This window comes from Asterias rubens, unplaced genomic scaffold, assembly GCF_902459465.1.
Source record: "Asterias rubens unplaced genomic scaffold, eAstRub1.3, whole genome shotgun sequence".
In the NCBI taxonomy this organism is placed as follows: Eukaryota; Metazoa; Echinodermata; class Asteroidea; order Forcipulatida; family Asteriidae; genus Asterias; species Asterias rubens.
The window spans coordinates 49581-63030 of NW_022985699.1; the positions used below are offsets into that span (position 1 = coordinate 49581).

At 38.1% G+C, this 13450-nt stretch overlaps 1 long non-coding RNA gene across 1 annotated transcript; it reads right to left on the reverse strand.

Annotated features, from left to right (window-relative positions):
- Positions 1-2672: 2672 nt before the first annotated feature.
- On the reverse strand, positions 2673-8186 carry LOC117305756. Its single transcript, XR_004520724.1, has 3 exons — positions 8057-8186; positions 4919-5035; positions 2673-2711 (listed from the first exon to the last, which is right to left on the reverse strand). It is a non-coding gene; the product is annotated as an uncharacterized LOC117305756 (long non-coding RNA).
- Between the last annotated feature and the right edge of the window lie 5264 nt (positions 8187-13450).

A 13450-nucleotide genomic window follows, 5' to 3' on the forward strand; every position in this document is an offset into this window, starting at 1 on the left:
TCCGGAACTGCAAGACAGAGGAAGTGCTATCCAATACATGCAATATACGGGCGACTTTCACAACCTGTGAGAGACAACCTTCTCAGCTTCCACGCACTAACGGGCTGCGATACAACCTCCTCATTTACTGGCCACGGGAAGAAGTCATGCTGGAAAACCTTTGAAAAACAACCGCTACTCGTCAAGGGAATTGGGCGTGATGGAGAACTTGCGTCAATTGAGCAGTTTGTGTGTCATCTGTATGGTACTCCTGAGCAGTCCAACGTCAACAATTCTAGGCTCCAACTCTTCGGCAAGGCAAATAAGGGTCTGGAAATGTTACCCCCAACAAGAGATGCACTGGAACTTCACTCAGCACGTGCCAACTACCAGGCAAAGATATGGTTGCAGGCTGACAAAGAGCACATAGACGTCTCCCCGCCTATCGACACTACGGCTTGGAAGAAGGTGTCTGAATGCTTGGAAGCTGTATGGACAAGACTACCCCCTATCCCAGATGCCTGTCTAGAACTAGTTTCCTGTGGCTGCAAATCAAAGTGCAAGACGGGCAGATGCAGCTGTTTCAGAAAGGACCTTAAGTGCACATAATTATGCTTGTGGATGTGACGCAATTGACTGTAGCAACCCGGCTGGCCAATAGACTAGCAAATTCAGACGATTGTGTACACACAGCTGTAGACCTTTAAGGCTATGTTTATTCACTCTTACTTTACTTTTTGGCCACCTCCCAAGTTAGAAAAAGTCAAACAAATCCTTGCCAAAAGCGAACAATTTGACAGTGTTTGTAAAATATAAAGCACTGACTTTTGACTTTTTGTGTGATTTACAGAAAAAACCTTCACCAAAAAGGTATTTAAAACAAATATTATTTGATACACTATAAGCCACTTTCCGAGGTGTCACATTTTTTATTTTGTAATAACCTACATGGTTTGCAAGTGAAACTCACTTTTTTTTACTAACAGTTAAACAATTTAAATTCAGAGAGACATTTCAAGCCCAACCATACATTTTTGGGCGCAATTTAACTTTATAATGTGGCGGAAGTTTCCCAATGCGGCCTATTTTCATTTGTGTAACGAATCTCAAAGATATCTCTAAAGGGCGGTTGCTAGGCAACGGAAGACCCAATATGGTGTCTAAATTCCCAAATTGTACCCATTCATGATATAAGTAAATGGAAATGTCCCTGATTAATAGTTCTTATGACTGGCTTTGGTTGTTACCATCCATAGCCTTCCGTTGTGTTGTTAATTATACGCTATACATTACTAAACAATGGCACTACTCGATAAACCCATTTTAGCAAAAGCTAGTTTCAGGATCACCCCCGCACCTGCCCGAACTTTCAAAAATTGTTCAGTATTACGATTTTAAAAACTGCCTGGGATGTCTATCGACTGACCAGAACCATTGATTTTCAAAATAAATGTTCCAAGAAAGATCTGGAGTACATGTAACTTCGGTATGCGCAAATGGACAGTTTTTGAGATAATCGCACTTTTATGTTTCATTTCACTATACGTTTGTGCACAAATTTAAAGTTTAACTCTTCATTTGACAGCCTTGTGATGTCACCATGATGATGAAAATACATTTTATGGGTAGATCTAGCTACAAAGATCATTATTGATTAAAAAGACTGAAAACACAGTTTTTGACCTTTTTTGACCTTTTGACCCTGGAATGACCTTAAAATTCAAAATTGAGGGTGGCATCCGGCCTATTCGTCTGCCCAGGACCATGATCAATATATCTAGCATGGATGCCAGCCATTAACAAACTATGCCGTCCAAAGTAAAATTTTACTCCTTGGCTGGTCTACTATCTACAAGCCTAAAGCCCGGTTCATACTTCCTGCAAATGCGAACAAATTTTGTTGTCACAAACTCGCAATGAATCACTCGCAACAGTTGAACTGTGTTCAACCTCTTTGAAACATTTGTTAACTAAACAGGGCTGGGTCGCCAAAATTCACTTTGCATTTGCAGGAAGTATGAACCAGGTTTAAAGTCACCTGGAAGTGGTATTTTTTCAAAATAAAGCTTTTGTCACTAATATATGTGTTTTGATGAGTGGAATGTGAATAAACAGTTAACTAAGGTTTTAAAAAATCAGTTCTTATGTTATTACAAATTTAAGAGTAGACCCGACCCGAGAGGGCGCTGTTCGTGACGTCAATCGAGGCAGACTTGCCTGTAATGCGTAGAGTAAACACAATTGCAAAGTACATCGGACCAAGTCGTGAGTTTGTACATTTAAAAAAAAATAAAAAATGTTTTTTTCCGGCAATGCCGACCAGGTGTATTGCTGCTGAATGCAGAAAAACACTTTTTGAAATGTACCAACTTACGACTTGGATGTACATGTACTTTGCACGTGTGTTTACTATACGCATTGCAGGCAAAGTCTGCCTCGATTGACGTCACAAAAGGGGTAGGCGGAGTCAGCCCCCCAAACAACTTTATATATTTTTTAAACATATAAATCGTGATAAACAATTACTAAAAGATTTGTTTTATTGTTCGTAAGCATATACTCTTATGTTTGAAAGAAAACAAATTCTATTTCCAGGTGACTTTAAGTTAGTGATTAACTTACTTGCCTGATGGGCAGAAATAGATGACGGTTTGTCCTTCATCAGCTGATCGTGTTTGCCTGGTGTGGCAATGAAGTCCATCGTGACGGCACTTGGCACATGCCCTGTCAATCTGAAACCAGACCAGATACAAAAATGAAATTAAGAAGTGATGAAAAATAACCAAGCATTGATAATACGCCTAAAAGGTAGGGCCATAAGTTTTTTTGTTTTGTTTTTCAATGATTAATGGACAAAACATAGAAAGATGAAGTAAAACTGTGAAAGTTTCAGCAAAACAGATCTACTGGTTCTACTTGCTGAGAAAACAGAAAGAAGCAAAACCCTGGCACAGTAGCGATCAATCAATACGAGGTAAAGATTTTGGTACATCAACATATATTGGCCAGGGGTGTCCTTCCGGGTGGTGAACCCGATTTTCGCTCCTCTGTTTTCACAGGTAAAATATAAAACCTCTGAAATAAAACAAACCTATTTGTATATCAAAATGTTTGGGGGCTTAGTTTTCAAATTTTACCTAATTTCAATCAAACACCGATAAAAAATTTACCAGGGGTTTCCTTACGGGTGGCGAACCCTTTGTAACTGAATTTCTGCTCTTATGGTTTCAGAGTTAAAAATATAAAACCAAATATTTGGGGGCTTATTTTTCAAGACTTGCCAAATAAATCACCTAATATGAAGTGGCAAATTTTTCAACTAATAAACAGCAGTTAATAAATTTGCTAGAGGTTTCCCTATGGGTGGCGAACCCATATCACATAAGTTTGCTCTTCTAAAGAGTTAAATACGAAACCTCCGATATAAAACTGTTTCTAACCAAATATTTGTGGGGGGGGGGGGTGGGGGGGTGGGGGGGTAATTTTCCAAAATTACCATATTATAAAAAAAATGAGTTTAAAATGAAGTGGTACATTTTTCAATTAAACACAGTTAAAAAAATTGCCAGTGGTTTCCCTACGGGTGGCAAACCCATATCACTGATTGTTGCTCTTCTTAAAGGTTAAATATAAACCTTCTAAAATAAAACAAATATTTCTAACAAAATATTTGGGGAGGGGAGAGGGTAATTTTCAAAAATTACCAAATTATAAAAAAAAATTGCCTTTTAAAATGAAGTGGTACTAAACACAGTTAAAAAACTGGCCAGAAGTTTCACTACGGGTGGCGAACCCATATCACTGAATGTTGCTCTTCTTAAGAGTTAAATATAAAACCTCTGAAATAAAACAAAACTATTTCTGACCAAATATTTGGGGAGGGTAGTTTTCAAAGATTACCAAATTATAAAAAAAATCGCCTTTTAAAATGAAGTGGTACTAAACACAGTTAAAAAATTGGCCAGAAGTTTCCCTACGGGTGGCGAACCCATATCACTGAATGTTGCTCTTCTTTAGAGTTAAATATAAAACCTCTGAAATAAAACAAAACTATTTCTGACCACATATTTGGGGAGGGTAATTTTCAAAAATTTCCAAATTATAAAAAAAATAGCCTTTTAAAATGAAGTGGTATTAAACACAGTTAAAAAATTGGCGAGAAGTTTCTCTACGGGTGGCGAACCCATATCACTGAATGTTGCTCTTCTTAAGAGTTAAATATAAAACCTCTGAAATAAAACAAAACTATTTCTGACCAAATATTTGGGGAGGGGGAGGGTAATTTTCAAAAATTACCAAGTTATAAAAAAAAATTGCCTTTTAAAACGAAGTGGTAGATTTTTCAACTAAAAATGTTAAAACATTGGCCAGAGGTGTCCTTATGGTTGGCGAACCTTTATCACTGAATTTTGCTGTTTTCAGAGGGATAAAACCTCTGAAATTAAATAAACAAGTACCAACAAAGAACTTTGGGGTTGCTTTTTTTCAAAATTTACAAAATGATAAACCACCTTTTATTCAAAACGAAATTGTGCCTTTTTCTTTCAAACCATTTCATAATTGACTAGAGGTCCCTCTACAGGTGGCAAACCCTTTACACTGATTCGTTTTTGTGTCTTTTCTGAAGAAAAACAAAATGGTGAACCTAAATATTTTGGGGGTTATATTCTTCAAAAGAAACCATATACAATAAATCACCTAATAAATTTCATCTATTGTGCATCTTTTTTTTCATAAACCAATTTTAAAAATTCAGAGTAATATAAATGTTGAAACCTCTGAAAGAAAAAGGAAAAACAAAATGTTGTGATGGTTCTAGCAGGGGCAACTAAACAACAATAATGTACAAACATATCTGTTTGTAAGCATCAAGATATAAACCTAAACAATTTGGACAATTCCTAAGACATGTAAGATAAAACTCCAGTGTTTCACTCACCAGTGGTCCTAGGTCTTTCTGGTCGACGACCTCCTGACGACCTTCAACATTCTTGTGAGAGTTGAGACGCAGGTATGAATGATAACTGATAGACCACACCATGTATTTGTAATGCAGCTGTAATGAGAAGGAAGACAATAAGTGACTTTTCATTCATTCAAAAACTGCTGTCTGTGCTATTAATTGGTAGTGATATAAAATATGGAAAAATTGTACGTCGTCGCCACCAACTTCCGGCCCTATTTTTTTTTTTTTTTTTTTGTGCACCTGAGGAGGTTTTCAATCGATTGGGCTAGGATGAAAAAGTGGTTTTTATAGGGGATCGGTTAAAAAAAAAAAAAAAAAAAAAAAGTAAAAACCTATAAAATTTATGTAAAAAAACACCCCGTGATTTGTCTACAGGTCCCGTTTCTCCCTTCTCTCCTCGATCCTGCCTTCTCTCTCATCCAGTCTCCATGTATCTCTATCTGGTGTCTATGCTGGAAGAAATGGATAGTTAGTAATCATTGAAATAATGTAATGCAGTACCGGGAGTCGAACCTGTAAAGCAGAGTTAACAAGTTATTATACATTCAATAGTCCATAGCCTAACCCACCGGGCTACGAGGCGTTGATACCAAATTTAGTTGTCTGTCCTAGATGTGTTTGCCATTACCTGGGTCAATAAAGGTCATAATGAATATGTAATTTTAATGAATATTAAAATAAGCTGTGATTGTCCAGTGCTTTGCATAAGTTGAATATTCATACCGTCCTGAATGACGAACTCCTTCACACATCAGTCACGTGAAAGATTATTTTGGATTGTTCCACTAGTATGAGTCCCGAGGGGAGTTCCACCGAGGACGCACGTAATCACCAAGAGTAATTATTTAGAAAGTCTCCCAATTGTTCTTTTGGGCTATATAAGGAAGCTCTTGAAGTCTTGAAGTCATCTTGTCATGCTTTCTAAGTTGAACCATGAATACCTTTTGGAATGCTGAGAGATTGTTTGAGACTGTTGCCACGCCGGATGCTGCAATTGCGTTCTGCAAAGAACGTGGACTAATTGCCGACGCCCACGATTGCCGGTACTGTCGCCACCCGTTGACATGGTCCGTGAAGACGGACCATGCCGACGGGTTCTCGTGGCGGTGCACACATCGGGGGTGCCGGAAGCGGTCTCGCAATTGCAGCATCCGTCATGGCAGCTGGTTTAGCGACAGCAAGATGTCACTGAAAAAAATCCTCAAGCTCACCTACTACTGGGCGGCACGAGCGACAACCTCTGCGGCAATTAGGGAAACATCAGTCCACGAAGGTGAACAAACCAGTAGTAAAACTGACGTGGACTGGTTCACTTTTTGCCGCGAGGTTTGTCTTCGTGTCGTCGAGGAACGGTGCAGCAAGGGGATTGGTGGGCCGGGCATGACGGTCGAAATCGACGAGTCAAAATTCGGTCGCCGGAAATACAACCGAGGTCGTTTGGTCGAGGGTAAGTGGGTGTTAGGCGGCATTTGCCGTGAGACAAAGGAAATTTTCCTGATTGAGGTGCCAAAGCGGGATTCAGCGACCCTTATTCCTTTAATTAAGGAATATGTGGCCGCTGGATCCACAATCATATCGGACTGTTGGAAAGCATATGATTGCCTCAGTCAGGAAAATTTTACTCATCTCACGGTAAATCACTCCTTAAATTTCGTTGATCCCACCACTGGCACTCATACTCAAAATATTGAGTGCCAGTGGTGGCAGATCAAGAGGAGTCTGCCGAGCACCCACGCTACCAGCTCTACCGACGGCTTCGGTTTCCGGTTGGCCGAATACATGTGGCGCCGTCAGAATGCCCTGGTCGACCACTTCGACCAAATCCTCAGTGACATCTTGCTGTTGTATAAACCACCGAAACGTTTTTGAATTGGACCGTCCCCGACAACTCTCACGACTACCCTAATTTAAGGCACTGCTCCGCAGAAACGCCAGACAAATAAATCCAAAGATAGAATCATAGTTAACCAACCAACACATTACCGGCTATTAATTTAAATAACTTCCAAGAAAATCGTCCCTTAAAAATATTCGATTAATAATGCAACATGATCCCTTACCTAAAACATACTCAAAAGCAACTGGTGACCCCAAGTTAAAATAAGGCAAAATGTCCATATCATCCAACTGCAATTTAAAGGGATTATTATACATTACATGGATGTTGGACTTCATTTCCCCTTATTTTTGCTGGGTGGCTAAAATAAGAGATGACTCAATACCCCCGCCGTACAGGCCCGTAGACTAGTTCAACCTGCTTATTATGCAAGGACGGTCAGTGTATTAAAACCATAACAGCCTATTCTTATAACATAACATTACCTTCATAAACGCACGTGGTTATTTTGTGGTTTGTTCGAATTTCCCTCCGTCCTCCCTCCCTCCCCTCCTCCCTTCCCAAAATAATTTCAGTGTACCCATTTCGGAAATGAATCAGTCCTAGCGATTTTTTCCTTTGCGCATGGACGCTGACCGACTGATTGGAGCGTTGAACAACAACACTCACACACACAAACAGCATAAACATGGCGGAGTTTGATGTCACTGGGAGTCGAAAACGGCCCAATTTTGACCTTTGTTTACAAACTGTTATTTTTCTCTCTTTTTTTTCTGGATGTATATATGCGGTAACCCTTCTTCTAAGGTAAGAAAAAAATTCAGTGGTTTTGGAGTTAATTAACGGCGGATAAATTGGTGGCGACGTCCGGAAGATTATCCTAAAATATGAGGTCATCGCTGAGTTATACAAAGAAAACAAAAATCACTGACAATATTAATAAAAACAACTTTACACAAGTGTTACATTTTGTTGAAAATCTGTGAAAGGAATGTAGTTTTTATATCCTAAAAAAAAAAATAGTCAATATTTTTTGTCAACTACAAATTATCAGTCACAGGTCATTTACATCATCAGACTCAAAGTCATTGAGCTGAATTTGCATTAATGTGTTTAATATTCAAAGTCTGAGTGTTGCGATCATGCATCAGCCTCCTCCCCCACCGCCTACCCCTTTTATTTTTTTTTATAAATAACGCACAAGTTAAGGGGGTTATCACACACAACTTTACAAGCTCCGGTTTCCACAATAAATATATATATTCCAAACTTACTTTTTGCATTTACTTTGTGAGCACATGTTTTGCACTTCATAACTACCGTTTCTTTTTCAGGAAACGGTAAAATGGAGCCAAATGCGGGCAAAATTCTCTCGAAGAAGCAAGTCACTCCTCTCCATCCATGTTTTTGAGAAATTCTGATACCGCATGCGTTTCTGAATGGGACACACGTGATTTATCAAGCTCGACTTCATCTATACGTTCAGCGTTGAATTTGGTTTAGGGTATCTGACTAAGGCCGTGTCCGAAACGGCGACTTCGGCTACAGCTACGGCTAGATCGCGCGCGTCTGCCTATTCTTCAACACTGGTAGACGCGCTGATCTAGACGTAGCTGTAGCCGAAGTCGTCGTTTCGGACACGGCCTCATCAGTATTTAAGTAGGAATCGCGCCCTCTGTCGGCGGATTGTAGAGTCTCCCGCGTAAAGTTAATGAGCCTGCATTAGATGGTTAATTGATGCACTTGCTGGATAATTTTGATTAATTCTGGTTTAAAATACCACTCTATGAAAATACCAAGCGCAACAGGATAAAAAAATGAAATTAAACAAACAATATCCCCAAATACGAACCACACCACGAGAAATCCCTTCCAAATACTACAGTAATAATCATTATAGAACCGTTACAAAAGTTGTCACTCACAAAGATGCAAAAAAAAAATATTATATATATTATTATATGATTTTGTTTAACCATGATAATGCTGGAAAATTGCCCCTCGCTATGTTTATGTTGAAATATGTTTATGTTGAAGTTGTCTTACCATGTGTGTCCTCAAATGCATTTTGTTATTTTTAACCACTGGGGTAATTTTACATAACAATAAAAAACAGTTATTTTAGTAGATTGCTGCTGGGGGATTAGCGAATTGTTTTTGGTTTGAAGTTTCCATTCTAGATTCGTTTGCAATTCTTTTAACTGGCATTCGGCGAGAGCAGACAAGTGAAGGAGACCGTTGCAAATACGCCTAAAATAAAGCAATAACGCTTTGTCACAAACTTCCATCCTGCCTGCGCCTCTTGAATTTCACCGACTCATGTGTGTACGAATTTCCCCCAAATTTGAAAGGCAGTCGACACTATTGGTACATACTCAAATTAATTATTAACATAAAACCTTACTTGGTAACGAGTAATGGGGAGCTGTTGATAGTTTAAAACATTGTGAGAAACGGCTCCCCTCTGACGACGTAGTTTTCAAGAAAGAAGTAATTTTCCACGAAGTAGATTTCGAGACCTCGGATTTAAAGAACTTGAGTTCTTGAAATCAAGCATCTGAAAGCACACAACTTCGTGTGACGGGGTGTTTTTCTGTCATTATTATCTCGCAACTTCAAATTTTCACAAGTATAGACTCCTACTTAATTTGTGCTGCATCTAATTCGTGAAAATTGTCTTTTGGTTTTATTCTCAGTATTTACTGATGAAGATAAGCTACATTCGGGAAATATTTGACAGGATAATATTTATGAATGTAGGGCCTGTCTTCTTAACTTGTTTATGGTTTTATTATTCGTTGGCAGACATCAAATTCCTTGTCTGCTGATTAAAAACGAAAGTTGTTTATTATTTAAATACGTATAATATAATCCCCAGGCGGAGAGAGCTAGATAGTGATAGATATTAGTTATAAATATTGCGGTTTCGTTTAAGCTGAACCGTTTTTTTTTTTTATAAACTTGACATCGAACACTGTTGAATAATATTTCACAAAATTAGAAAGTAATATTTTGTTTGACAAAATTATGCTTTGAGAGAATTTTGTTTATCGTTATTCTTTTTTTTTGTAACCTTAAAAAAAATCTTATTCACCTGTCCTTTTTACGATCGGGCGGCTCCGTTTAGTGTTTCGCATTTTTTCTCTTTTATAAAACATTGTATAAAAGCTTCTCACACAATGACACTGTAAATAATAAAATGCGGTATTTCTACGTTTTGACACCACTAAACTTGTTTTAAAAAAAAAGAAATAAATTAGGGGCCATGAAACAATACAGAGCAGCATGGAACGTTGCGAAAAAAAGAATTAACGGATTCGACCCGAGGTGTACCGACTGAAAAACATGTACTTTGAAACTGTGCAGTATATATTTGTTAACATTGTGTATTCCCCATAATATTGAAAAATGCTAAAACGAACAACTATCACCAAAATTCAAACCAGAAAACAATTGATTCAAACAAAGGTAATCTGCACTTTTTGAGTGTTTTCAGCTGCCTCAAATAATGTGTGGCTCATTTAACACGATTGCGGGGAAAATTTCCCCAAATAGACGTTGTTAATGTTTTTCTTCAAGGCTAACTACGGAAGTAATTAATTAAGCGGTTTCGTTTATACAATGACTGAGATCGTAGGCAGTGCCTGACGTTGCGAAGGCGCCGCATATAGGCTAAGTAACTGAAAGCTTGAATGGATGTGATACTGTTAGCTCGGTATAATTCAACCACATCATAATAATATTATTATTAAATAAGTAAAGTAGAATTGCAGTGACAGTCCTTGTCAAAACACCATAACCAGGGTTACAAATCACAAAAACAGTATGACACCTAGGTTCTTTGATGAAGATTTTGCCTCAGTTGTTTTAATGTTGTTTCTAAAAGACTATAAACAATATAATTGGTAATAATCTAACGCACATGGGTGCACCAATCGGATGATAGTCATGGGCATGATAAACTTATGAAAAAAGAAAGAAAAAAAAAAAGGCAGATGGCATCAATGAGTGCAAAATATTGTTCAGCTCTTTATTGGTAACATTCACCAGGTCATTAGAAGCGTCGAATGCACTGTCAGTGTTTATTGTCAACAACTAGCCCTGCACTTTAAATTAACAAACATTATTCAAAAAACTAGATATTGAAAAAAGAATGACCGGGTGGTGCTTTTGAAGGGTTTTTAATACAAAGGATTGTTTAGAAATATGTTGATGACTTAAAGGAACGTTACAGAATTGGTTAGAAACAAAAATCGTGAAGTTCTCAGATTTACATAAAACTTATAAAAGGTCTAGTGATGATGATAGTAGAAAACACCCATTGAAATATTTCTGTCTAAAATGTCATACTTGATCAGAAATAAATAATTTAACTTCGCCATTGGAGTTTATCGCTCAGTGAGGGTTTTACTAATTTTGTTCCTGGCATCGACGCAATGCAAAATTTGTAATCGGTTTTTTCACTATTCTTTCGTGACCGAGATGGCCGATCGATCTCGAAAATAATTCTACAGGTTTGTCAGTTTATGTATAATAAAAATAGTAGATTACATAAAGTGCTTACAGTGCCAGCAACTGTTTTGTTGGCAAAACCAATTATGTAATGTTCCTTTAAGTATTGTTGAAACTCGCTTTTCACACAAACAGTCCGGTATAATGCACGGATATCTCGACTTGCTTCTGCAGTGGTCAGAAATAAATAAAGTGAAGCAGGCGAGGGTAACTATTAGCACCCAGACTGCAACCGGTATTAAACAGAGTGTTTAAAACCGGCCAAGCACATTATTATTTATTCCCTTATACAACAACTCTTCTTCTACAAGTTAAGACAATCTGTGCCGCTAAATTTTGAATTAACTATCTTTAGTACTAAACATTCATTCAACTTCTACAACCGTATACAATGACGATCAAACACAAATTAAGTTGCCTCCACAGATTGATTAATTTGTTTAATGTCTTTAGCGTACCTTTAGCTTTAGTAGACTTGGTTTGCAAGTCTGTGATCGTAATATTGTTTCCCTGAGAGCCAACACAGAATTGATCGATAGGAATGGTGTTCGTTTTGAGTAGACCATCAATCAGAGACAAGTGTCGAATTGACATGAAATCGACTCTTACGTTGCAATTATTTGATTATCATGAAAACCAAGTTTTCACGCGGGCACAAGTCGGATTTAACTTTTATACCCGCGTGTTTCATACAGAGCCCCCCGAGCGAAGATTTTTTTTACATTTTTATTAAAGACAAAAATTCACGTGCCAAAATATTTCTAAAGAACTTCTAAAGAAATCGAGGTATTTCTTGGCACGTAAGTTTGTTTTGACCCCGTTGTTACACGGTTACTTGAAACATGACTTTGTTCGCGCGCGGAGTGAACTAGTATTGCATTTCTTGTCTTTAGCCACGGACTACTGCATACACCAAGCAGCCTGGCTGATCATCAATGAGGATATGCAAGTGATGGAGAACGACGGTTCAACGATCACTGCAACTGTAGACATCTCAGTGGTTGTTGACATATCAGTAGCTGTTGAATAACATTAGAAAATAAAGAAGTAGAAGGCGAGAACACGCTTTGGTTGTTCGCAAAACATTATATGACTCTTCTCCGAGATCTTTGCATCTTTGTCGAAAAGATAACGACACAGTAATGTATATAGGCGGTAAATCCCTCAATAATATAACCGCCGAACAATCAAACAACCGACACAACACATTATAAAGCTATTAATCAAACAATCAGCTGACAAAAACCGAAATACGCAATACGCAATGCTTCATTCCTAGGACCAATTCTGGCAAATACTGTCACAGAGTGAGTTCACCATTCAAGACTATGTGTACTTAATAAAGAAAAAATCGTTGTTTGTAGACTTCCTCATTCAACAAAAAAGGGTTAACTACAAGAAAATACAAAAACCGCTCTTTGTCATATTTAATTTCTTAATTTCTTACTTCTTGATTGAAGGCAGTCTTCGATGGGGAACTCTTCAACCATAACTTCGCACAGTGTTAGGACGTTGTCCTCAAATTCATTCGAATGATCTTCGTCGTCCACACTGACGTACTGCGCAATCACGGGAGGGTCACACACAAACTGTATATGTGCCCCAGGGATCGATGCTTGGGCCGATGAGACTGGTAATCCACAAGCGGCATTGCTATAAATGTCACTCTCTATGCCTGCTCTTACGACAGCACCAATCAACCGACCCTCTGCCAATGAAAAATCCATTCTTATTACCTCATTTCAATTAAGGATGCATTAACTTCAAACTATCTTCATCTGGGTGTAAAACTTGATTTTTAATAATTAAGGGAATCAATGTGTGGTGAAGAGGTGTTCAACTAGTGTAAACCCGCCGAGGCCTGGTTCTTGATAATTTTATTATAAATGGACGACCGTGTTAGTTCGCAAAGTAAAAGGAAAACCACGCAATTTCGAGGCAAATTTGTGTGGATCATTGTATTCTACTTTTAAAACATCCTTATATCAATATGCATATATAACAAACGGTTACAAACGCTTTTCAAAGACCAACTCGACCGATCCAAGGCGAAGAATGGTAAGCGGAGAATGGTAAGCGTAAGCGCAGAATTCGGCGGTAAGCAGAGCCCTGAAACTAGCCCCAGGTCTGGCTTGCGATTAAATTTGATCGCTAGC